This window comes from Microtus pennsylvanicus, chromosome 4 (genome assembly GCF_037038515.1).
Source record: "Microtus pennsylvanicus isolate mMicPen1 chromosome 4, mMicPen1.hap1, whole genome shotgun sequence".
NCBI lineage: Eukaryota > Metazoa > Chordata > Mammalia > Rodentia > Cricetidae > Microtus > Microtus pennsylvanicus.
In genome coordinates, this window is record NC_134582.1 from 127,585,484 (window position 1) to 127,611,747 (window position 26,264).

Below are 26,264 nucleotides of genomic sequence, written 5' to 3' on the forward strand. Positions count from 1 at the left end.
GTTTCAGCCCTCATGGAGGATCCGTTTTGAAAATGCCTGTTGCTTTTGTTTGTTTGAATCCTTGAGACTCAGCCCGTTGCTGGAAAGACTACTAAACCGAACATCACTATTTTATGGACAAGGGAAGCTTCTAGAACTTGGGTGTGACTGTGGTGCTGCTCTCTTGGTTTCTGTGTGTCCCCCTGAAGCCTAGTGGTGGTGTGATACTGGGAGCAGACCACCTGTGTGTTTTGTCCGATTGACAAGGTTGTGTGCACAAAAGCTTACTGGCGATCAGATGGGCATTTGCTTATTTTCCAGGGAAGAAAAGCTCCCCGTGGCAGGTGACTGCAACAGCTTCCAGGAACACAGGGAGAAAAACAAGCTGCATGCAGGACTGATATTGACAGCTCCGTTGGTGGAAGCAACCAGCACCACATGTGGGGTTTAAGTCTGCCTTGCTTACCTTCTCCTCTTGGAAAGAACTGACCACACACCTGAGTGATGCTGAAGGCCTGGGTGCTTTTCCTAACAGGACTGTTCAAAATTTGGTTCATTGCCCAGGTCATCCACAGAAGAGAAAACGCTGTGGGACTCATCTTTGTCCTATTCCCTGAAGGAAATAGTTCTAGCTTGTGTAGCTGTTTGGCCTTTTGGGGGGAGAGGGGTCGGATTCAGTTGGCTAAATATATGAATGTATGTATGTATGTATGTATGTATGTATGTATGTATGTATATATGTATGAATATGCCAAGGGGAGAGCCTCAGACCTTGTGTCTGCTAGACAGACCATTGAGTGACAGGCCTCACCTAGCCTTTTATTTTTCAACCTTGGGGCTAACCAGAGGACTTCCTAAACACTCTCTATAAAATACTAGACTGGTCAGGTGTGGTGGCACACATGTGTAATCAGTTCGGCAGGAAGGGCTAGAGTGTCACTGAAAGTTAAAGGTCATTCTTGTCTATATATATATATATCAAGTTCCAGCCCATCCAGGGCTACTCAGTAGGACTTTTTCTCAACTTTTAGCACCCCACAAAAAGGCGTTAGAGTATTCAGTAGAATAGTGAGACACTGGTAAGGCTACGGCTCCCCTGAGCTCAGCAGCACTGGGGAAGCCATTGTCTTGGGCTTTGGAGCTGGGAGTGGATATAAGCCCTGTGGATGTTTGCAGAACAGTGTTAATGTACATGTGTGGGTTTTCCTGCTTCACGGCTTCACCTCTAGCTAATCGTGGCATGTTGGCAGGCTCCCACTGTAAGGTTATCATGAAAAACGAGTTTCCTGAGGGAAGGACCCTGGACTCCTTTAGATAAAAAGTTCCTAATTGACCTGGAATTCCAAGTGCTTCAGAGGCTGAGGCAGGAGGATCAGCAGTTCAAGGCCAGCTTGAGTGGGCCCTGTGTTAAATGAAAAGAGGGAGAGCTTATAGCTCTGTGGTAGACACCAGCCTAGCAACGTGGAACACCTTGGGTTCCATCCCCAGTGATACCCTCATTGCCACCATTGACATTAAAGCCTGCACCATCCTAACAGAGAATGAGCTGAAGATGGAGTGGGAGAAGCTCACGGGATGGGTGTGGTTCAGCCTCACACTTGCATTCTGGGTTCACCCCAACCCCAAATGCAGCAGTGTGCTGTGCTGGCACTAATGAGGTTAGAGATGACACTTTCTGAAGACTGATTCTTGCCACTTTATTTTCTTCCAGGAAGTGGGGTTTCCCTGACTTGTTATGATGAAGCAATGGCATGGATTTCAGTGCTTCCCAGCTGGTCAGCAGCTTGGCAGTGTGAAGGTTTTATGACTGCTGATACCCCCACTAATTAGTTACATCTGCTTCCACTGAGAGCAGAGAGAGAGCTAGCACGTGGAGGATGATTAGCATCAGGTACCCTGTACGCATATATACGACTTATATTTCTTACACTAATTAGTAGTAGGCATCGTTAGTAGCAATTTAGGGCTCCCTTGGACCGCACTCTGGGACGTTTGTATCAAGTAAACAAAAAATTATTAGATTGCACAAAGCACCGTGTGGCTATAACTATAAAGAGAATGTCTATGTCAGTTCAGTTCTGGTTATGAGTTCACATTACCTAAGCCAATCCCCACAACCCCATCGGTGGAAGATTTGTGTTCTTTTCACGGTGACTAAAGCTACCTGCTGCAGGTCACATAAGAACTCCGTGGTGCTGGGAAGATGGCGCTGTTGGTAGAGTGTCGACCTTGCACGCAGGGACCTGAGTTCAAACCCCCAGAGCCCATGTGAGAAAGAGCTGCAGACACATGTGCATGTGCACTGTGCAGGTGTGCACACACAAGCATAGATTTTTAAAAAGTCTATGAATCACATGGGATTGCAGCGCTATGTTGTCCTGCCTCTATGTCTGTTATTCTCACTCAATCAAAGGGCCTTGGGTATGATTATTGCCATGTACTTTTCTGGGTATGTTTGTGGCCTTGCTCTTAAAAATGTGTTTAAACATATATGCAGAAAATAACAGTTTCAGTATACATTTCTGTGAATTTTATCATTTGCATGGAACCCCAGTCAAAGTATAGAACACTTCCATAACTCCAAACTGTCTTTTGTAGACATGCTGTTAAATCTCCCTTCCATTCATAACTTTGGCAAACTTCTCCTTTCGTTTTTCTCATCTGAATGTATTATAAATGGAACCATAGCATTTCCATCCTTTTGAGTCTGGCTTCTTTCTCTTAACATAATTCACTTGAAATTCTTCTATGTTGGTGACTGTATTAATAGCCTGGTCATTTCCATTGCTAAGTAGAACACTGTTGTACCATAGCCAAAGGCTTGCTTTACTGTTTGTCATTTGAAGGGCTTTTATGTTATTTCCATTTGGGGCTGTTGTAAATATAGCTGTTACAGCATTTGCATGTATCTATATGCACCTGAGTTTTCACTTGTCTTGAGTAAATACTTATGAATGGGATTTGGAGAATCATATGTACATATGTTTAACGTATCAGAAACTGTTGAGCTTTATCCCAAAGCACGGGACACCATTTACAGTCCCTCTAGCAGAGTTGGGTGGCTCTAGGGAATTTATGCTCTTGCTGGCTCTTGGTATTGTTTTAACCGTTCTAATAGCCCTGCAGAAGTATCTGACTGGTTTTAGCTTTTAACTTCCTACTAACATGTCAAACATATCTTCATGGACTCATTAGCCAACTATATACATCTGATGAAATATTTGTTTAAATATCCTATCTGACTTTTCAGAACAGTTGTTTCCCCCCATGGATTTTTGAGCGTGCTTTATTTTGCCTTTGCGTATATGTTTTAGAGTTGTCAAGTTTAGGAGCTAGGAAGATTGCTGTGTGGTAGAGTGCACACTGCTCTTGCAGATGGTCCCAAGTTGAGTTCCCAGCACCCATGTTGGGCAGCTCACAGTTATCTATGACTCCAACTTCAAGTGATCTGACACCCTCTTCTAGCCTCTATGGTCACTTACACACATACACACATGCAAATTCAAAAGAAAGATAAAAGAGGCCATGAATTTGAGAGGGAGGAAGGGGAGCAGTATATGGGAGGAGTTGAAGGGAGGAAAGAGAAGTAGGGAGGGAATGATAGAACTGTATTTTAAGTAAAAAAGAAACAAAAACAAAACTAAAAATAAGGCTAGGCATGGTGGCACACATCTTTAATCCCTGCACTTAGGAGTCAGAGGAAAGCAGATCTCTATGAGTTTGAGGTCAGCAAGACTACATAGTGAGACCCTGTCTAAGATAGGTAGGTAGGTAGGTAGGTAGGTAGGCAGGCAGGCAGACAGACAGACAGACAGACAATCACTTAAAAACATCAACTTCTACTGCAAACCTGGTAGAGTCTGGAATGAGGCTGTGTACAGAATCTAGGCCAATTTGGACAAAATTAATATCTTAATAATATTGCTCTTCCAGTCCACACACAGGCTCCATTTCTTGGTTCATTCAAGCTTTCCGGATTTCTTTCAGTGTGGTGCTGTGTATGTCTGGTTGCACTTAGGGAGAAGTGCTTCATTTGCTACTCTTGTAAGTGGGATTATTCAAAGTTTCCAACTTTCAGTCGTTTGTTGCTAGTGAGCAACAATGTAATCGGCTTCTTAGTAACTGCTCCTGATCTTGAATTCTATGTCTCTCCTAGTTCTGGATGCTTTTAAAATGTGTCCGTTCTCCAGTTTTTTTCTTTCAATGTAAATAATTATGTCACATATACATAGAAAATTGTTTATTTTCCTTTCTTACAATCTAGTATCTAGGCTGTTTATATTTCACAATTGATTTCTGTCTGTTTTGCACTCGTCAGAATTTTTGGTGTAATATTAAATAGGAGACAGAAGTGCTAAGAAGCAGACAGCCTTGCTTGTCACCTTCAGGGCAAGCATTCGTGCATTCTCCGCCAGTGTAATGTTAGTTATGAGGTTTTTCCATGTGCTCTTTATCAGGCTAAGGGAATTTACTTCTCTTTCTAGTTTGCTGAGGTTCTTAATCAGGAGTAGGTGCTATATTTTGTTAAATGATTTTCATGCCTCTATCAAGATGATGATTATTATGCATTTTTTCTCCTCAGTGCATTAAAATTGATTAATTTTTATTTTTAGTGTTGAATTGGGTTTGCATTCCTGGGACAAATGATATGCAATCATGATGTATTATCGCTACATAGATTTCTAGATTGGATTGACTAATCTGTTGGGGATTTTTAAATCTTTGTTTATAAGGGATGATGGCACTATTATTTTTTCTACCAATTAATCATCTCTTGATTAATTACCCAATCCAGTGTCAATTCTGTGGAAGTAGTTGTCATACTGTACTATGAAAGAAAAAAATGACAAGAAAAAAATGTATACATATTTGGAACTGGCATATTAAAAAATTATGCTGGGTGCGGTAATGCATGCCTATAATCTCAGCACTCCACTCATGTGAAGACAGGAGAAATTCAGAGTTCAAAGACAACTACCAGTATGTAGTGAGTTTGAAGCCAACCTTGACTTCATGGTTTGGTCTCTCAACCAAACCCAAACAGAACAGATAAAAGGCCTCCCAACTCCTCCAGACAACAATGAAGACAGCCCTTCCAGTCTGAAGTTGGTGAATCCGTGGAAAGAGAGCTGCAGATGCAGAAGGCTGGCTGTGTATTAGGGGCCAGGTCAGGTGACGGTCAGGCTCTGTCCAACAGCCTGCCCTGAGCACATTCGTTCCCTGTCTGCTTTGTATTAAAATGAGGTGATTGCTGCCAGGGACTTATGGAAATGACCAACACCAGAGGATTCCCAATGCCTAGACCTTCCTTGTCTAATTTGCTTACGCAGACTGTCTGGGGACAAAGTCCCATTATTTAGAACTAAGTCCCTAATAAGCAACACGATGATTACAGTGTTTGCATCAAGAACCACCATGGAGCAGGGGCTACTCCAGAGAGCCATCACCACCAAGCAAAAGCAAAACCCCCCTGTTTTGCTCAGAAGATCAAGGCATGGACTCCCTCCAGGAATAGAACACATCTTCCACATTCAAATACAGAGACCAAACAGAGGCTGATTATAAATGAGGAAGGAGACCCACAGTTGCTGTCTCCTGACTTGACTTGGCAATAATATTTTATTTCAAAGCAATAATACTTTTCCAGTGTTCTCATTGGGTGGGTCCCAAATTTGCTTTTGTTAGCATTCCTTGTGGGGTGGTTGATGTTGCAAATAGCTGTTAAGTAGCAAGGCCAGGGAACTGATAATATAGAAAGGGAAGTCTGTCCCCAGTCACAAAGATTTATGATCTCTGAGTCAGAGAATTCTCTTGAGTTAATTTTTAACAGTTCCCATACCCAGCTCTTCTTAATAAAGATTATTACACATGTGACATGGTGGAGAAGATTGGCTAGCAAGGCCCTGAGAGTTTTGTCCATCAAGGGATTACTCAATAAGTCAATCATTGCTTTGTATGGACATGTGTGAACATTTGTGTATGTGCACACACACGTGTGTGTTGCATGTGTATGGCATGCATGTGGAGGTATGAAAGGGAATGCTTAAGTATTTGACGTCTACCTTTTACTTGACATAGGTCTCGTTGGCCTGGAACTTAGCTTTTTCCTTCAGACTGGGGATTCTGTTCTCTTCTTCCATCATTGTTAACGATAATCACCTGCTATTAAGTCATGTTTCTTGCTTGACAATGGCCACTATGTCCTCCATGAATCAGGTCAAAGAAATAATGAAGCCGGGGTTACTGAAACTGTCTCGCCAGTGTCCATAACCTCTAGTTATGTCCTGATATTCTTATTTGGTTGTGTCAATAGGGACAAGGCCCTCATTTCTGTGGGCCAAAGTTTGCTGTAGAAGAGTCTAACTCCTGAAAGATGACCTCTTGGTTGCTCACTTTTGCTACACAAAATTTGCTTTCATTCTTAGTTATCCTTTGTGACATTTGTGAGTATTTTTTGTTGGCAATCCCGTGGTCTTATTAAATTTTGTAGTATTCACTGATCATACTGAAGAGTGACTGTGTGATTTCCCTCTTCTCATTTGAACCTTTTTATAACCCTTCAAGGTAAGTGGTGGGAGTTTTCCCCATTTTAAAGATGGGAACACAGGCTCAGATAAGTTAAGTAACTTTTCCTGAACACTGGGATGTAAAATAAATAAACAAATTTAATTAAAAATTCTAAATACACACACACACACACACACACACACACACACACACACACACACACAAAATATCTGTAGTTTCCCCTCCCTCCTCTCCTTCTTATTCCCTGCTCCCCACCTCACCTCTACTCCCCTAACCTGTTCCTTGGTTTCTGTTCAGAAAGGGGCAGGCCTCCCACGGATATCAACAAAACATGGCATGTCAAGTTGTGGTAGAACTAAGCACCTCCCCTTGTATTAAGACTGGGCAAAGCAACCCAGTAAGAGGAATAGTTTCCCAAAAGCCATAGGCTGTACCCCAGCCCTTCAGGTTCCTGTAGGTAACAGTCATTGTCTGCTTTGCTCTAGGTTTATTTTTTAAATCGTAAAATATTTTAAATTTACCAAAGTACAGAAAAATGAATGAACAGACTACCATGTACCCACCACCCAGAATGAGCAAATGTTCACTAACATTTTGTTCCAGTTGCTTCAGATTATTAAAAAAGAAAGTTATGCATAATGCCACTGTGTCTCTCTCGGCCACTCCATTCTCTCTCTCCTCGCTCCCCTTGAGCGTCTTTACTTAAAGCTGGTGTGTCTCTGCCCTTTAATACTTATGTGTGTGTTATGAACAAGCAATGTAAGGCTTCAGATGTGATGATTGTGTTTTTCCTATCAATATAAGCAGAATCTGTCATGTAATTAAACTTTCCTCATTTTCACATGTTTAAGGTTTATTTGTGCTAATACAAGTAGAACCCACCATTTAATCAACTGCCGTTAATATTCCACTGAACGAGCTATTGTGAGTAAACCACAGCTTATTTTTCTCCTCGGAGCGCTTTACACCCTCTACATACACTGGGGTACCTGCAAACCTCTGGACAACTGCATACAGCTGTGGCATAGTGCAGAGATTAATATCTGTTGTGCTTGGATCCAAGGAAGGCTTTGCCACTCTCTTCGGGCTGAGGCAAGGCATCAGGGTCCTTGACATATCTGCTCGTGTCAACAACACCCATTCAGTCAGGACTTCACTCATTCTCAACACCTCTGCTTCTCAAGGTCTGAACTTGTGTGTGTGCCATTATGACCCGCTGAAACAAAGTTTTAAAAATTATTTTTCATTTCCTATAGTACTTCAATAACCATACCATACACACACACACACACACATATATATATATGTACATATTAACATATACATACATGACTTACATTACTTTTGCTTAGGAGTGAGTTCTTAAAGTGTGATTTAGCAAGCATTGCCGGAATACTTTGCAAGAGTGCTGGTGCTATCTCTAATCATCAGCTTTCCCACAGAAACCTGTCCTTTGCAAACCTGAATAGAGCTGTCTTGTTGAGGATTTACTTAACATTATTTTGATTTCCTTTCTTTTAAACATTCATTTATTTTTGTGTGCACTGGTGTTTTGTCTGCTTGTATATCTTTGTGAGTATGTATGTCAGGCCCCCTGGAACTGGAGTTACAGACAGTCATGAGCTGCCATATGGGTGCTGGGAATTGTACCTGGGTCTCTGGAAGAGCAGCCAGTGTTCTTAACCCCTGAGCCATCTATCCAGCCCCCTTGATTTCTTTTTTATTCATTTATTTTATGTGTATGAGTGTTTTGTCTGTGTGCATGTATGTGATTATATGCATGCTTTAGTACTCTTGGAAGCCAGAAGAGAGCATTGGATCCCTGGGAAGTAGAGTCACAGGCAGTTCTGAGCTGCCCAATGTGGGTGATGGGAACTGAGTTTGAACCCTCTGCAAAAGAGGGGATTGTTCTTAACCACTGATTTATGAAGCACGATTAATAAACACTCAAAGACAGATATTGAGGCTCAACCTGAAGACCACCAGAAAAGCAGAGCAGTCAGCCACTGGCTCTTACCTCTAACTCAGTCCGAAACTGGTGAATCTGCCTCCAGGAAGCTTCAGAAGAGACTGATCCTGAGAGCTGTCTCCTCCGATTTTATAATCCTCTCTAGTTCTGGGATTAAGGGTGTGCACCACTACTGCCTGGTTTCTGTGACAAAATAGTGTGGCTACTGGGATTAAAGGTGTGTGTCATTGCTGCCTGGTCTGTAAGGCTGGCCAGTGTGGCTGCTTTACTCTTCTGGTCTTCAGGCAAGCTTTATTTATTAAAATACAAATGAAATGCCACTACAGCTCTATCTCTAGTCCTGTATTGGTTTGTTTTCTAATGAATCTAGAGGGTTGGTGAGTGCGTCAACTGGTCATTCTGTGGATTGTGTGTTTGTGCCTCGTCCACATGTATCTGTTTGTTTGTGTGTGTGGAGGGGTATCGTCTGCTGGACATGGGTTTCTGTGAATGGGCACACAAGTTGTGCAAGTGGCTGTCAGCGGAAGACCTTGGGTGTGGTGTGGATGCTAATACTTTAAGATTTTATTTGTGAGACTGAATGTTTTCTCTTTTTCCAATAAGATCATGGAGTTTGCATCTTAAGGAGATTAGCATACGCGTATCTTCTCATTCTTCCCCACTTAAGTGTCTCCTATAGTTCACGGTAATTTTTAAATTTAGAAATGTCATTAACATGAGCTCTTTAAAGAAGCTAGTTTTTTTTCTTTGTAATTATAGCCAGCAAGGCATCCGCAGTCATTTCCTAAATACCACTCACCTGGGTATGGATGCAGCAGCCAATGCTGAGCAGAAGAACAGCAGCAACACACAACATGTGTTCGCATTGTCCTCTTTGTAAATTGTACACTTTGATCTTTGCTCAGTACCACGAGGCTTGCAGAGAGGAAGTCACTGCCAGGTGGTGGCTTCATACACGGGAAGGGGGAGCTTGCTATGCATGACTGGTGTTTTCGTTTCAAAATCAAGTAAAGAAACGAAGCCACTATTGTCATTGCCGATACTTGCCCTCTGGAGCAGAGGCAGGCCCGCACATCTCAGAGAGTGCAGGCCATCTTTACAGATCCCCAGTCCAGCAATCTGGAGGTCTGTGTTCCCCTGCTGCTCCTGAAGTGTTTCTGATGTGCAGATGAAGACAATTAGTGTGGCCAGTTTGTATTTTAGAGCTAATTTTCAGAAGCACTGAAGTATGAGGCAGAGAAGAAGAGCGCTGAGCCATAGTAGCACGCCATCATTTGTGTCTGCGTGCATTATGTACATTTCTAGAACCTTCTCTTGTTGATCTGGAATAGCTTTGGCCCTTGTGAGGGGGAAGTGGGGAGGCACAGATCAGTTGCTGGATGTGGGGGCGGGGGTCTGAGTGCTGTGCTTCAGGTCTGAGGGCAGATGTGCAGTTCTCCTTTGAAGCTCTCAGCCAAAGGAGGAGATGGTGGAACATTTGTCTCTTAAGCAAAAAAAAAAAAAAAAAAAAAAAAAAAAAAAAAAAAAAAAAAAGGAGGGAAGGACAAGTCCAGGTAGGTTCGTGACTGAATTCCAGCTAGAATGGTGGACTTTTCCTAGCTCAGTGAGGAACCTGAGAAAATGTGAATCGTTTCTAATTTCTGGGGTGGTGAAGGAACTGAACATTGAATTAAAACAGCATCTGTGCAAACACGATGATGAGCAGCTTTAATGGGATTGGTCCAGTCGTCCCCCTTTGGAGAGGGGTGGGGAGGTGGGGTTCAAGTCAGCATACAGCATGAGAATGAGGAAACATCTGTATGGTCAAGAATAGGTGGGGTCAGTGGGTGCAGAATGATAGGAAGAAACATCTGGGACCAAAGAGGGATGCTAATAACTCAGTGGGAGTCTGGACTCACACACACCTGGGGCGCCGTGGAGGCTGAGGACCCTGGTCAGCTAAGGGTGGAAACCAGGCTTGAAGGATGGGGACGGACATTCTTGCCTAAACTGGATCTTACCTGGAGGATATAGGTGGGTCTTAGGGAAGTTCCAGGAGCTCAACTAAGATGAGTTTACTTAGCCAGACCTATGATATTTGGGAAGCCAGTGCAGGACTGGAATATTATTTTTAGATTTATTTTAATCATGTATAGATGTGTGTATGTCCATGCATGTGTGAATGCAAGTGTCTGAGGAGTTGAGAAGAGTGTTGGATCCCATGGAGATGGAGTTTCAGGGGCTTGTGAGCCTCTGGATGGGGTGCTGGGAATCAAACTTGTGCCATCTGCGAGAACATGCCCTGAACTGCTAAAGCTGAGCCATTTCTCTAGCTGCTGGGCTAGATGTGTGTGTGTGTGTGTGTGTGTGTGTGTGTGTGTGTGTGTGTGTGTGTGTGTGTGTGTGTATGTGTGTATGTGTGTGTGTATGTGTGTGTGTGTATGTGTGTATGTGTGTGTGTGTGTATGTGTGTGTGTGTATGTGTGTGTGTGTATGTGTGTGTGTATGTGTGTATGTGTGTGTGTTGTCCCCTCCCCACACCTGTGAATACATACATAGGGAGGCCAGAGGACAATGTCGGCTGTTATTATTCAGTGCCATGTGCCTTGTTCCAGGACAGAGTCTCTGGTTGATCTGGAGATCACAGATTAGCCTAGCCTGGTTGGCCCTGAACTCCATGAATCTCTTTACCTACCCCCACCTTCCCAGAGCTTGGAGTCCAGGTGTGTGTATCATCACACCTCACTCTTTGTAATGGTTTGTGGAGATCACCCGGGACTTCAAGCTTGCCTGCTGAAGTACTGACTGACCCGACTCCCCACTACATACGGATCTGTTTTTTCTCTGCCACCCTCACCCTGGCATGGGAGCTTTTAGGAGTAGAGAAGCCCATTTGCCTCTCTTCAACACCGTTCTTATCGTTTGGCCCAGTGTGTGTTCACGGACTCAACGGCCTGAGTGCCCCTTTCTCACGATCCCTACAGCTCACAGATGTGTGACCTGCCCTCTGTATCTGAGGCTCTTTGCCACTGTTCCTTAGTATCTTGAGGTAGCATACAGAGTGCACAGTCTTATGTGATTTTGTGATCCGTGGCAGCTTGTCGTTCTCATTTCCTTGAAAGAGCAGCTACTCTTCACAGACTGTTTAGAGCGTGGCTAGTCTCCAGTTTCATTAAGGACTTCCTGCTGAGCCCTGCTAATGTCTTCATGTGCCACGTTGGCCTGTCCCCAGGAAACACACTCTGATTTCTGCCGGGCTGTCAATAGTTGCGCCTCTTAACGGGAAGTGGCTTGCTGATGGAATCTCAAGGACTTTAATCATGGGCCAATTTGGGGGAGTCTCTTAGGCAGCCACGTGGTTTGGAAGCCTTCAAATCACCTTGCCTGTGGAATCTTTGTTTGAGGGACTGTCTTGTTTTGACCTGTCCTGAATTTCATGGCAGTCCAGACCTGAGGGTCCGGAAAGCCTTTGTGGAGGACCTGCGGTGTGTTGTGGGTTAGAGCCTTTCTTTGCTCTCCTGGGCCAGATTGAGTGGCATGCGCCTGGGGCTTGGGCCTCTCTGTTGCTCTGAACGTTGTTCTAGTCCCTGCCCTTGGGACTTGGGTGTCCTGTCAAGATCCTGTTTGTGTCTGCATTCTTTCTGATGGATCATAACCCCCATGGTCAAGGAATAGAAACAATCCAAGTGAACCATGCTGTCATGATCTGGCCTTTAGTGTTTGGCCAAGGTTTAGTACCACAGAATCATCTTTTGTTCTGTTGAGGGCGGGGTGGTCACAGGGCATATGTACTGTGAGTTTTGGCCAGAGTGTGTATGTGTGTCGTCAGCTCTTCATAATAAATTGACTATCAGCCTCTCTGTGTGTAAGTGATTGCACAGCAAACAGAATGTTCCCCTATAGCAAAGCCCGAAGAGGTACGAACTTCTCTCTGGGCTGAGAACAGTTAATGTGATTATGTCGTAGGAGACAAAGGGGCCTGCCGACTGTGCCTGAGGAGTAAGTTAGTTCTATTAACCAGAGATGCATAATGAGATGTGGGGGCCATTGAGAAGAGAAGGACCAGTGGGTGGGCAGGAGGGTCAGTTTGGCTTTACTGAGCATTTGTACTTAGGAAAAAAGTGAAAATTAAGAAGCCAAGACCAAAGGGAAGGACCTGATTCTAGAACACTGAGAGTTTCAGGGGAGAGAGTTCTGCTGAAAAGTTCTGTCCCTCTTTTGCAGCAGAAAGTGCAGGCTCAGCAGGGTAGGAGGACAGAGGATCTCAGCCTCAGCCCTTGGCTTGGTGAAAATACTGTAGGAACATGGGAGGAGGTCAGCTGTCCTATTAGAAAGCTCCCTGGTTACGACAATGTTGATGAATTTACCCATCTAATATAAATGACTATTTATTGGTTAAGGATATGGGGCTCTGGACAGTTTTGGAGAGTGGGGAGTACAGTGGAAAACCCTTGGTACCCCTTCATCATCACTCTTTCTGAATTTGAGGTTTGACCACAGCTAGACTGGTGGGGAAATGGTATGGTCTCAAAATGACAGAAGACTTCAACATCAGGTCCCTGTTAGACTGTCAGTGTTATTAGCGCCATAGCAAAATGTAAGTTTCTCTGAGGCTTAGTTTTCTCAGCTGTAGAATGGGCACGATAATGTTACCATGTAGAGTTGTTGGTAGAATAAGAATGTAATTGGTTAGGGGAGGGGAGAGGGAGGGACAGGAGCAGAGAAAAATGTAGAGCTCAATAAAATCAATAAAAAAGAATGTGGTTGATAACAGTATTTTAAAGTAAGTGCCAATAAACAGTACTGGTGGTGTGGAGATTCTGTGGAGAAGAAGGTGGTGGTGATGGTGATGGCAGTTATCGAGGTTAAAAGAGCTTCATTGGCTTTTGGACAATAGTGTGAAGGAAAAGAATTATTCTGTACTGTAGTCTGCGTGCGGATGCAGCTGGACATCAGTCGTCAGGCATTTGCTTAGCATACACGAGGCTCTGAGTGTGATCCCTAGTAATACACATGCACACACACAGAGATCCAACTTCTGTACTCCTGAGGATGCGGAGACTAGCACACGTCATGACCACCTCCCTTTACAGCTTTGTTTATGAAATCACCCACGTGATAGCTCAGTGATCAAAATGTGTGCAGCAGAGACAGACAAGAACAAAGGGACTTTTTAAAGGTGAAAGTAGAGAAAGTGGATTTTTATGCCATTAAGTAGCATAAATAAGGGAAGTGTTGCCCATACATGAAGTTCCTGCATGCCAGAGTCTTTTGTTCCTGCTTGTTTAAAGGGCACAGAACACATTTGTTTGGAATGAGGATATTGCATATTAATCGGCTCTGTTTATTGTCCCTCTTGCTTAAGCCCCCCATTCTCCTCACAGCCCTCATCAGGTGCACACTTTCCATCAGATGCTCAGAGCACACACAGTGTGGGCCCTTGTCTCTCCCAGGACATCACCCTGTCCACATGTCACAGCTGGATTTGAATATTGCTGCTTCCCAGTCAGTGGCTTTGGGATTTGTATAACTTCTTGGGTCTTACGATCTAGTTTCTGCATGGTGGCAAATGACAATAATGATGATGCTAATTTTATATTTACTTCCTACTGTTGCTATCACAAATTAGCAAAACTTAATGGCCTTTCAGTACCACAAATTATCTTAGTTTTAGTCAGAAGTCCCAAACTGAATCTTGTAAGGCAAAACTCAAGACATCAGAAGGGCTTGTGCTCCTCCTTGATGTTCTAGGGCAGAGCCTACTCCTTCTACTTTTAGCTGCTAGGTAGGAGCTGAAAGTTTTCTTTGCTTTGTGTCTCTTCCAGCAGGGATGTCACTCTGGCTTCCATTGTCACATCCCCTCTGAATCTGACCTTTCTTGTCCTCCTGCTACAAGGACTCTGTGGTTACATTGATTCCACCCAGGAGAACACAGAACATCTGTCATAGCAGAACATACATCCTAGCCATGCCTGCAAAGCACCATTGGCGGCGTCAGGTGGCATATCCACCAATCAGAACCTGGAGACCTTTGGTGGATCATGAGTCTCTCTAGGGGATTGTGAACGCAGATAACGCGAGACACGCAGATACACGGGATGTGTACTGAGCATTGTACACATCACCACAAGCCATTGCTCCTTCCTGATGCCCCCCCTCCTCTGTCAAATGTCTACCGTTTGCTCTGTTCAGTCAGCTCTCCCACTGACCTTGAACACACACTCCTGCACTGACCTGACTTTGTCCTCCTGCATCTTCCTGGCTTTGCCCCTCGTTGATGCACATTGAAACATATTCCTCCTTTGAGACCCATTTAGAACTCTCCTTTCTCCACTAACGAGTCCCCCAGTGTTACCTTAGTCAAGAGTAATCTCTGTGAAGACATGTATTTGTCTCAAAGGCTACTGCACTTCTCTATCAGTGAAGGTGTGTTGCCGGTCTACGAACCAGAGCTGTATAACCAGTTCATAGGAGTCCTGTCTAGACAGGCTGTCTCCACAGCACAGAGGACAAACTTGGCTGTGGGATAGGGCTGTCACTGGCATTTTGTCATTGTGATTTAGCTAGTTGACTGATCCAATTAAAATATCCAGTGCAGGGCTTTAATTAGCTAGTCATTTTGTATAGATTATTATATTGATTATTCTCTCTCTTTTCCCAAACATTTCTCCATTTCATTAACTTTTAATCGAGAAAGTATGGGTACATAATAGAAGGAATTGAAAAGAGTTTCCAGTGAGCTTCACTCCACGCCACTCCCCAGAGGAAGCAGTGTTATGGCTTCTTCTTCATCCTTCCCAAGATAATCTCTCTGTCTCTCTGTCTCTGCATCTGTCTCTGTCTCTGTTTCTCTCTCTCTCTCTCTCGTGTGTGTGTGTGTGTGTGTGTGTGTGTGTGAGTGATATAAATGTGAACATAACATATATTATTTAACTTATATCTTGGGGATAATTCAATTACATAAATCTATTTTGTTATTTTAAATAGGTATTTAGTGTCCTATTATGTATTTGTGTATTTTTACCTGTTTGTTCTGGAGACAGTTTTGCTATGTAGCTCAGGCAGATCTGGATATCTCAATGTAGCCCAGGCTGACTTGGATCTCACTATGTAGCCCAGGTTACCTAGATCTCACTATGTAGCCCAAGCCCAGGCTGACTGACTTGGATCTCACTATGTAGCCCAGGCTGACCTGGATCTCACTATGTAGCCCAGGCTGACCTGGATCTCACTGTGTAGCCCAGGCTACCTGGATCTCACTATGTAGCCCAGGCTGACTTGGATCTCACTATGTAGCCCAGGTTACCTGTATCTCACTGTGTTTCCCAGGCTACCTGGATCTCACTGTGTGGCCCAGGCTGACCTGGATCTCACTGTGTGGCCCAGGCTGACCTGGATCTCACTGTGTAGACCACAGACTCACTTCCCATGTGCTGAGGTCATAGGTCTGTGCCACCATGCCATCTCCATTACATTTTTTTCAGATTGTTCAGGATCTTCCTAATTCTTTGCTATTTCTAACACTATTGCTTTTTTTTTTTAAAAAAAAAAGTAGAATATTGATAATATTTTCTTTGCGTAGGTGCAGTCAGTGGTCCTATTACTCATTATTGAGCTTGTAAGAACTCTGGTTTTATGGGGGAGCTTAGAGAATTAGGAGTACACTGTTAGGTATCCAGTCTTCAAGAAGCCCAGAAACTCTTCAAGTTCTTGTTCAGACATTGCTCTAAACAACAATGAAAGACAGCCTTTCAGGAGTTTTGCAATAAGATGGTCCTACCAGGCTCTGGTTCAGACCCTTAATCCCAGCTATGTAGGAGGCTGAGGCAGGAGGATCACGAGATCAAGGGCTGCTTTGTCGATGAGGTGAATTCAAGACCAGCTTGGACAACTTAATGAGAACCTGTTTCAGAAATCAAAACTAAAACAAGGGATGCAGCTAGTCCATTGGTAGAGAACTTCCCTAGAAGGTGTAAGCCTTGGGCTCCATCCCTAGTACTGTTTGGTTAAAAAAAAAAGAGGGCCTGTGATGGACAGGACAAAACTGGCCATGTTTCCAACAAATATTCTGTTCTATCCCAGCCTTCGACTCACATTTCTATCAACAATTTGGGGGTGATGCCCAGCAGCTCTATTAAAGGAACTGCCCTGTTACAGAAAGAAATTGAACTCTTGTAATAGTCACAGAGAAGGTAACAAGTATCCTCTGAGTCTGCGTTCTTGTCATATCTGAGGAGGGCATGAAGGCTCTATGAAGAGAGATGTCTTCCTCATGACATCAGCATAAACTGTCACAAGATAATACAGAAAGATGAAAATATTCCTGGAGTTCCTGATTCATCTAATTCATTCCTCCAGCACCCATTGTCAAATATTCCCACACAGCAAGTAGCCTGTATACATGTTTTATGGGCTTGTAAATGACACTAGCTGTGGCCTCGGGAGCCTTCCTGGTCCCCGAACAACCAACACATTTTACTTGCCACCATCTCCAAAAACTAGGCTTTCCAGAATCCTTCCTGATCGTGTGATAAGAAATAAAAACAAAATTCGCCGACTCTGTTTGGGTCCATGTCACCTTTGACAAGTGACATAGGGACCTCAGAGATAAAATATGAGAGGCTGACGAAGAATCGACGGGGAAAGTTGTGCCATTAAATGAAGCGTGTTCTGAGGATGGCAGTATGCATTCACTTGGAATTTATTTGTCTGCTCTATTTGGATCAGTGACTCTATTAACAGTAAAGATTTAGTGCCGCAGAATAGCCTTTAGAAACGGAAGATGTCAAAGGCAGTGAGGGTGGCAGCCACTTGATGCCTCTCCTAGTCACAAGTTTTGTCACAATAGAGACCTGCTTCAGTGGCTTGAGACGCAGAAATGTACTGAGACTCGGAATGGATCCGGGCAGCACTCAGGCTAATCGGATCAATATTTAAGGATTCTTCTCCATGGTTCTTGATGATCCTATGGAAATTTGCTTGTCAGTGTAGAATTACCAGTTGTAGAGGAAGATGGAATTTTTTTTCCAGTTACAAAGAATCAGAACTAGGGTCATGACTCAGTTGCTGAAGTGCTTGCTTCAAGCCTGAGGACCTAAGCTTGGGTCCCTAGCGCCCTGCAGAAAGTGGAACTCAACAATGCTTGTCTGTAATCCCATCATTGGGGGAGGGGAAGGAAGACAACTGGATCCCTGAAGCTTGCTGGGCAGCAGTTCTAGCAAAATTGGTGAGATCCAGGTTCATGAGATAACTTGTTTTAAAAAGTAAGGAATACTCTGTTGTGTATTGGAAACAACCTAAGTGCCCCTGGACTGAAGAATGGGTAAGGAAGATGTGGTACATTTACACAATATTAAACAGTGGTAAAAAAAAAATAATGACATCTTGAAATTTGCAGGCAAATGAATGGATCTAGAAAACATCATATTGAGTGAGGTAACCCAGACCCAGAAAGACAAAGATCATATGTCCTCACTCATAAGTGGCTTCTAGACATAAAGCAAAGAAAAACCAGCCTACAATTCACAATCCCAGAAAACCTAGACAACAAAGAGGACTCTAAGAGAGTCATAAATGGATCTAATCTACATGGGAAATAGAGAAAGATAAAATCTCCTGAGTAAATTGGGAGCATGGGGACCAAAGGAGAGGATTGAAGGGGAGGGAAGAGGCAGGGAGGAGAGCAGAGAAAAATGTATAACTCAACAAAACCAATAAAAAGTAATGAATAAGATATATATATATATATATCATTCATATATAACATATATGATTACACCGCATAGCATTCATTCATATATAACATTCATATTTACTGATGCATAGCCTACTCTGTGATTGCCAAGTAGAGGGCTTTGTAAGACACACCGTAGAAAACAGATGCCCTATCTAAATTGGACACTAGTTTTTGTGCAGTGTGCATAGTTGCTCTGTGAGGATAGGAAATCAGGACCCTTTTGATGTGCTTGCTTTGCAGAATCTGACTTTTATACTGGGGTGTCTTGGGCCTTTGGTCAGTGTGCTGACTCAGTATACTGAAAGACACTTTCAGGAGGTGCTGGCATCTCTCAGAGTACTTGGTTTCTGCCAGGGGAGTGGCTGAGACACGGAGGCCATCTTAGTCCAGTGCTATTGTGATTCATTCACTTTCTCTGCTCAGGAAGAGGGCTGTTGGGGTAGCGTGTGGGTTATTTTTTCTATTTAAGAATTGACTGTTCTGAAACAATAGCTCTAAACGGTGCCTGTCTAGTTCCTAGATTTTCTCAAGACAAATATCATTGACTCCATTGCCTTTTCCTGATCAAGTCCTTTTCCTATTTTTTTTTTAAATACATATTGTCTCTGCCTAACAACAGGGAAGACGGTATGCTTGGTGGAACAGAAGATTTTGATAGATGGTGAGAGGCCTGGAGTGATGTTGGAGGGCCCAGTTCAGGGTGCGATGGGGTAACAGGCTAAAAGTGATGCTGTTCATAAAGTTAATAACACAATCGATCTGGTTCATATGTAAAATAACTAAAAAGCACCAGGCAATGAGCCAAGAATAGCTGACTCTCAGCGGATAGGGCTGATCATTCCAGCATCTGATTATTTCTTGGTCTAATTTGGGAAGAATATAATTTTATCAAATGGTTGGTTTAGCATACTTCGTGAATCAAAATGACAATTCCTGATCCTTCCTGAAAGTCGTTTCGTCTAAGGAATCTGTGTGTATGTGTGTGTGTGTTCATCTTTGCGTGTGTGTTCATCTGTGTGTGAGTGTTTCTCTCTTTCTCTCCCTCTCTCCCTCTCTCCCCCTCTCCCCCTCCCCCCTCTCTGTCTCTCTCCCTCTCTCCATTTGTATGTGAGTGAACTTATATATTGATGAAGTGAAGGGCAGATGATGACGTCTGTTGTCATCCGTTGGAAGCTGTGTACCTTGGTTACTGTTAAACAAAGTCTCTCAGTAGCCTGGAGATCACCGTGTTGTCTGGGCAGAGGGCTCCAGGCAACCACTTGTCTCTGCCTTCTCAGTGCTGGGATTGCAGGTGCAAACCACTACACCTGGCAGTTACCCGGGGGCAGGGAATCCAAACTCTGGTCCTCACGCTTGTGTAGCAAGTGCGTTACTGACGAGTCTATCTTCTCAGCCCCTGAAGATAGTGTGTTTACCATTTCAGCTTGACTAACATCACAGAACACCCAACTACTGAAAACTATAGTAGACTGGAAGCTGAAGTCTTGTCTCTTTCAAGATTAAGTTGTTCTTATATGAGAAGAGAATTTGTATTTAAGTTATGTACATTCTGAGCACCCAGCTATGCATTATTCTTTTAGACTATTTGATATTTTTCCTAATTTCAGGTTAAAGATTACTAGCAAATGGGAAAGCAGAAGTCAGAAGGTACAAGGTTCTAGTTTCTGAGACTGGCGATAAGTTCCCTAAGATGGCCATCTTGCTGGCCCCTCTCACTTTCCTTTTAAGAAACAGCCTGGATATGCTCCCCAGGTTGCCCTCAAGATCTTAGGTTCAGTTTCCTGAACATCTGGAGCTCCAGGTGTGCGCTACTGTGCTTACCTACTGCTCTGATGATCACAATTGGGAGTGAGCAGGTGGCTCAGTAAGGACACTAGGATTTCCTTGCCTCTGTTCTCAACTCTCACCTCGATAGAAGATACAGATCTGGAGTTAGGATGTTCTGAATGTCTCTATGTATTTTCACATCTGGGTGGTGCATGCCAGCCATGGTTCACAAAACCTTTAATGCTGGGTATTAGCCTAGGCATCCTCAGGGCACGGGTCATATGATGCCTTTTCAGAGGAGGTGGGGAGATGAGGCATTGCCCAGAGCCCAGCCCACCCGCCCTCCCATTAGTCACCATCACACTCAGGGTGGCCTGGGTATGGGTCCTCAGGGGACTGGGTGCAGCAGTCTATAGCAGGAGTCCGTTCTTGAGTCTTATTAAGGCAAAACAAAAGGGCCATTCTTTATGAAGTTTAAAGCTTAAGCAATTGCTTAAAATTCTCTAGTCCCATGACATTTGCCTAGTCTGGAAACTCTGTCCTCCAGAGATGGTTTCCTCCTTGGTACCCACCTCTGGATCCCAGCAGTCTGCCTCCAGGTGATGGTTGGATGTGAGGCACAGCAGGGGAGGAGTCAGGCCTGCAGTTTCTGCAGTGCTCTCCAGCTGCAGAGGTTGTTAGCGGCTAAGAACAACTTGTCTGACCACTCTGGTTATTTCTCACAGACGAATTTCACTGAGAGCTTGAGTAATTTTTTTTGAATAACAATTTCCTTTATAATTTAATAAATATTTTTGTCATAATTTGCAAGCGTGTAATTTTCCAGAACCCTGGAATCTTTATTTCTCCTACAATTGTATGTTTCTATCACCTTGAGGTCTGCACTGCATCCTGCTTTCTCTTTCTCTTTCTTTCCTATGAGTTTTTACTTATTGACATCAACTCACAGATCTAATATTTTCACCATCAGAACCAAGAGTGCTATGTTAACCTTCTTGGGCAGGTGTGAACAAACGTGTCCCACGTAGTGGCCCTTGAGTGGAGATGAAGAAAGCAGCCATGTTGCCGAGGAGGAGGCCTGCCTTGTCCTTCGGGCACACTAACATCACAGGCGGCTGTTGGCCAGGTAGAAACGGGACTGTCTAGGCCAGCGTTGTGTCTGCCACTTGGTTCTGCTCACATTTACGACCTACAGAGTACAAGTGGAAAGCATGCTCCACCACCCTCTACTTTCCTTCCTTGGCATTTAGCTTCTTGGGTTGTCTGAAGGCCTACTAGGCTCTTAGACCTTTTCCCTTGCTATGGTCCTTGCTACCTCCAGCTCAGCCTCCTGAAACTGTGTTGAGTAATTCCACAGAAAGTGTCTGAAAGGTCCATTCACCCCTTTTACTAAAGATGATCTTAGCTGCCTTGAACTGGGGTGTCTTCAAGTGATTTCTGCTTATTGTGGGAACAATAACAATGTATGTTCATCGTACAGTGTCTAAGTCTAGAAAGCATCACCTTTGGAAAACTTAAGGAAGATAAATTTATGCGTGTTGCTTGGGTAAATGAGAAAAGTGGTTTTGCATGCTCGAACTTAGGAGTAAAGTGTTCCCCTGGCAACACGTTCTGCTTCTTCTGCTGTTTCACCTTCAGTACTGGGGTGGCAGGCACCACCCCTGCACGGTGTACTGAAGAAGACCTCAGAGGGGGCTAAAGAGAGGGCTCGGTTAGCGAAGTGTTTATGGACCTGAGTACATGTGGGAAAACGCCAAGTGATGTGCGGTGGTGTGTGCTTGTAATCCTAGTACTCAGGGAAAAGCAGGTGGGCCCTGGGCTTCCTTGCCAACCAATACAGCCCACATGGCCTTTCCAGGCTGGCGAGAGAGCCTGTCACCAAAAACAAGGTAGATGGCACCTGAGGAATGATAATGGAAGTTGTCCTTTGGCGTATACACACCTGAATGTGTACCTGGAGGCACATGTACACACCTATACACAGAAACTAACACACACTCACAGACACGCATATTCATACTCACATATACACATGCACATACTCAGACACACAGATGCACATACTCAGACACACAGATACTCTCACACACTCACACACATTCACACACACACACACATATTCATTCTCACATATACACATGAACATACTCAGACACACAGATACTCACACACACTCACACACATTCACACACACACACACACACATATTCATTCTCACATATACACATGAACATACTCAGACACACAGATACTCACACACACTCACACACATTCACACACATATTCATACTCACATATACACATGCACATACTCAGACACACAGATGCACACACTCACACACATATGAATGTGTACCTGCAAGCACATGCACACACCTATACACAGAAACTAACACACACACATATTCATTCTCACATATACACATGCACATACTCAGACACACTCACACTCACTCACACTCACACACACACCCCACACACGATAAAAGAAAGAGCTCAGAGGGATCAATGAATGTGTCTGGTTCTCTACTCTATCCTGCCTCTGCACTAGGCTCAGTGCTTGATGCCCTGGTTCTGAAAGACATTGGCAGTGACTTCTTGTGCACTGTAACTTTCAGAGTTGCCCAAGGACTAGATTAGTTGACAGAATGCCAGAGAATTCTGTAGGTGCCAAGCAGCCCATGCCCCCTAACTCCCTGTAATTTCCGTGTGAGTCCTCTCGTCTTTTGGGAGGTAACAAAATGTGAAGAGTCTTTCACATTTTCCCACTGTCTCTATGGGAAGCTTTGCCATTGAGTAGACACGTATAAGCATTCTCTTGTTGTTTTTTATTGTGCTAAGATAGGCATACCATAAACTTTATCATTTTAACCTCTTTGGGTGTGGGGTTCTATGGCCTGAACTATTACACGTTGTTGTGTAACCACCACCGTCTGCATCTTTTCATTTACCAGACTCCGTCCCAGTTAAACGGTCACTTCCTGTTCTCCTTTACTCTAGCCCAGTTTACTTGCTATCTATGACCCTGAATGTTCCAGGGACCTCACGGAGTGGAAACACATAGTGTTACCTTTCCGTGACTGGTGTCTTTCATCTAGCACATGTCTTCAAGGTTCATCTCTACTGGACCATGTGCCAGAGCCCCTTAAGGGATGATTAATGTTCCATTTTATGTATGGCATGTGTGTCTGCCACTCACTGGCCACCCAGTATAGCTCACATACTGATTGGCCAGTGAGCCCAGGGAACCACTCTGCCTCCCCAGAATTAGGGTTATTTGTATGTTCCTCTTTGTTCGTCTATTTATCCATCACTTGATTTCTTCTTTAAATCTCATGGCTGTTATGATTATGGAAAAAAGTCATCTCTTTTCTAATCTTCCTTTCTCTCCCTGTCTGTCTCTCTCTCTCTCTCACTGTGTGTGTGTACAAATACTGTACCTATTGTATGTGTGGACATGTGTAGTGCATATGTCTCCGTGAGCATGTGTGGAGGCTAGAAGCTGATGTCAGTTGTGCTTTGGGTCTGCTGTCTACCTTATTGTTGGAGACAGGGTCTCTCACTGAACTCAGAGTCACAGATTGACTAGGCTGCCTGGCCAACAGCTCCAGGGACCCATCCACCTGTCTCCCTGCCCTGCACTAGGGTTACAGCTGGATGTGACTATGTCCAGCTTTTAAATGGGTGCTGGAGATCTGACCTCTTTCCTTTTGAGTCTGTACCTAGGGGTATAAAATGTAGGCTGCCTTTTATTCGGAGAGGGTGGGACTATACCCCTGGCTTTATGATTTGACTTCAGCAACTATTTCTGTTGTTCTCATGTGTCCTAAACCTGTCCCATGTCCATCTCTAAGCACAACATGCGTGGCTCATGTTGTCAAGCCTGAGCTGCTTAGTTTGTGAAACATTTTGTGTATGTGGACCCCATGGTTCTGCCCTCATAGGGACCTTAGATAGATTGTTCTACCCACAGGAACAAAGGCAGAGAACGCTCCGCTGCTGGAGTGCCACCCCCTCTCAGTCCTCTCCCTAACCTCCTAACTCGAGCTATAATCTCACTTTCTCACCATTTCCCAGGAAGAAAATGACTCACAGGGGTAAGCAGTGTTTTCCCTTGTGGGAGCCTCATATCTGCAGGTGAGGGTCCCCTTTTAAGCAGACTGTCTCCTCTGCATTGACCATGGTCTCTTCTTGTCTAGAGATTCCCTGGGGACAATAAAAGAGCCGGGGTATGGGCAGAGCAGGGTAGTGGCCAGTGAGAGAGGAGAGGCCTGAGGGTAACTATTGACCCACGCCCAGCAGGTGCTTGCAGCACTGAAGGGATTCTCTGTTCCGGAGAAAGGACTTGGCAAATTGGAAAGATGCCCGGGGTGGGGGAAACCAATAAAACCCACTGGGTTAGCAGCATTGAGAATGGGTTTTATAAAGTCTAAAGAATGATCTATGATAGCCCTGCTTTTGATTTTTAGTGAGTTTCTTATCTATACAGCAGGCGAAAGTAAAGGAATAAACAGTAAGCAGCAGAGGGGTGGAAGCAGAGGATTGATAGCAAACCATCTTCCTACTGGAGGGTACGCAAAACACACACAGACAAAACCATCTTCCTACTGGAGGGCGCGCAAAACACAGACAGACAAAACCATCTTCCTACTGGAGGGCGCGCAAAACACAGACAAAACCATCTTCCTACTGGAGGGCGCGCAAAACACAGACAGACAAAACCATCTTCCTACTGGAGGGCGCTCAAAACACAGACAGACAAAACCATCTTCCTACTGGAGAGCGCTCAAAACACAGACAGACAAAACCATCTTCCTACTGGAGGGCGCTCAAAACACAAACAGACAAAACCATCTTCCTACTGGAGGGCGCTCAAAACACAGACAGACAAAACCATCTTCCTACTGGAGGGCGCTCAAAACAAACAGACAAAACCCTACCAGAGGTGACCAGAGTGGCCCACTGCAGAGAGTAAAGAAAAGACAACATTAAATCATGGGCTTATAAACACCCAGCGGAAACCGACCAGGGGAAGAACTGTTAGAATTAGCTGAAATTCCTATGGGGTCTCCCTTTGGGTGAGTTTTTTTAAGTAAAAGAACAAACAGTGCAGAAAGGTGATGTTATCTACTTGAGCGCTTGCAGTTCTGCATCAGGAGTGATTGGGGAAGCCCTGCTGTAACAGTCATGACTAAGTTCCCAGACTGAGAGTTCCAGGCAGAGCTGAGCTTTCTTTCTGTAGATGAGTTTCTGTTTTCTCACCATGGGGAAAACAGTAGCAACCTCCTTGGGAGGAGTTCACCTTCTAGCTGTTCTCAAAGGCACAATGCTTTTACTCTCGGACTATCTTGTTGTTACCTTTCCTCCATGTCACAGTTGGGGGTGCCCCAGAAAAGGGGGTCTGGAGGACACTTGAAAACAAACATGTTAGAGTCTGGGACCAGAAAGTTCTCCTTACTCCCAGAGTTCGCTTTGAACATGCTCAAACAGCATATGACAATTTCATGGTATACGTGCATGACAGGGAACTGAGTGGAAGACAAAAATAAATGAGGAGACTCTGGTGTGGAATTACCCCTGGTGTGGGAGGCCTGGTCTTTCCCTGGTGAGACTTCTTATTTTCAAGCAGTGCTTCCGTGATGGAGGAGGGATCTGGTGTCTGAGTACTCAGGTCTTCTTCACCCTCATTGGGTAAATCTATCCCAGGACCAGAAGTGATGAGAAGCACATGCCATGGGCTCTGAGCGTGTTCTGAACTGGTTTTCTTGGGTCAATTTCCTTCATAGTGAGCAAATATCACAGGGACTGTCTCCCTCCACAGATTACTCTGTGAAAACTGTTGTGAGGCTATATGTATTTATATTTAATGATGATTATTTTAAGTGACTGAAGAATCTGCAGGATATAGCCTTCTGAGTAAATAATTCTACTTACGAATTCTTTATAGATTTGGGCAGAAGGTTCTTGCTGGAATTTCCCATTTGACTGTTTCATTGAATGATTATCTCCTGCCCTGAATAATTAGATTCAGGTCATGAAAACGGACATTCTTTTCTTGCTTGAGAGTTCATGTTCTAGTAGGAACATTATCCCAAAGACTCATAGTCCAGTGTACCAAGCAGATGTGAATCCTGTCCCCTTTTTTCCTGTGTATGCTTAAGAATATCTTTGCTGATGGCTAAAGGATGTGGGGTCTGTTTCTAAGCTTGGACTGGGCAGCCTGACGATGCCATCACTGGCGAGAGATGGGCTCTTTGGCTTCACACATCCTGGTTACAGTGTGTTTCTCTCTTGTCAAAGACTTGG

The 26,264-nt window shown here is 44.1% G+C and overlaps 1 protein-coding gene across 3 annotated transcripts in view; it reads left to right on the top strand.

Annotated features, from left to right (window-relative positions):
• Nucleotides 1-26,264, top strand: part of Camk1d (calcium/calmodulin dependent protein kinase ID) — a 407,849-nt gene that overhangs the window by 115,773 nt on the left and 265,812 nt on the right. The window lies entirely within an intron of this gene.